The following is a 1,631-nucleotide window of genomic DNA, read 5'->3' on the forward strand; positions in this document are numbered from 1 at the left end:
TCCTTGTTTCTTTCTGTGTTCCTTTCTGTGAAAGAGTATACGCTTGAAACATTAAAGACATTTTCAATTCCCGAGCGTTGTACTAATACATATGGTTGTTTTCTACACCACCTGTCTTCGCCTGTTGTTTTTCTTAAATTATCCCTATATATATATATATATATATATATATATATTATATATATATATATATGTGTATATAAATACACACATACACACACGAGTGAGTGGACAAATGAAAGAAGGGCACTCAACAAATTTAGTGGGAGTCACATGTATGGATCAAAACAGTTTGATTCAAATTTGTTGGTACTCTTGAGTTTCAAGCATGATGCTAGTCTTCAGCCATTTTGAATTTGATTTCCTGTTCACCATGCAGTACTTTCCAACTAACTGTTACCAATACCAAAGTCAAACCATGACATCACGTGACATTCCTCAACCAATCGCAGCCCACCTTATGGCAATAACAATCAACTTCTATTTTTAAAATTCAAAATGGCTGAAGACTAGCATTGTGCTTAAAATTCAAGTGTACCAATGAATTTGGATCAGATTGTTTTGATACTTACATAAACACCATTTGAACATGGCTAGCTTTGTGACACACAAACCTGTGTCCATTACGACCTTCGAACAGGGAAGGTCAGCATCTTCCCGTTGCTGGTTCAACATCCACAGACTTGTTTCAGGGTATTTGCCCCTTAACAATATGGTTTAGCCAAACCCAGCAGGCGTCACTACAGTCCACACAGAATGATTATTTATTTAAAGTGAGGAAAACAGAAGTCAAATTCAGTATAATTTAGCAGAAGCAACAGAGTGAATCAAGGTCTGAGAATTTTGTATATATACAGATATAATATATATATATATATATATATATATATATATATATATATATATATATATATATACATATATATATAGCAATAGCAACACTGTGCTGAAACTGTTTTAATTAATTTTGGTCATCAACCTACTACATTTCATTATGCTGGCAATAGTTTCCTTACATTAATTATGAAAAGTTCTGATAAAATGTGAAGTAAAGTTCCTGATGATTCTTTGAAGTGGAAACTATTTGTATTGAGCCTTAATTTAGTTGTCAAAAAAAACTGGCTTATCCGTTGGTTTTATTTTCACAGCAACACTAAATAAATATTTAATATATCATATATGACTGTGATATATTGTTGTGGAAGGATTCCAACCACCCAACAAGTGGTTAACGGTTGACTGACTTATTGTTATAAAACAAAGAACTGTGAGCAATTGGCAGTTCTGGTTGGTAAGCAGTTCACTGTGAGCCTTTGGTATGGAGCATTGAGTCTCATGTAATAGTAATAGTAGTGTGACATGTAAATATTTTCTTTCCTCTCTGCTTCCTTATGTTATATATCCGATACATTATGTTATATATCCAATACATTATGTTATATATCCAATACATTATGTTATATATCCAATACATTATGTTATATATCCAATACATTATGTTATATATCCAATACATTATGTTATATCTCCAATACATTATGTTATATATCCAATACATTATGTTATATCTCCAATACATTATGTTATATATCCAATACATTATGTTATATATCCAATACATTATGTTATAT

The sequence above is a fragment of the Octopus bimaculoides genome, chromosome 10 (genome assembly GCF_001194135.2).
Source record: "Octopus bimaculoides isolate UCB-OBI-ISO-001 chromosome 10, ASM119413v2, whole genome shotgun sequence".
Classification (NCBI taxonomy): domain Eukaryota; kingdom Metazoa; phylum Mollusca; class Cephalopoda; order Octopoda; family Octopodidae; genus Octopus; species Octopus bimaculoides.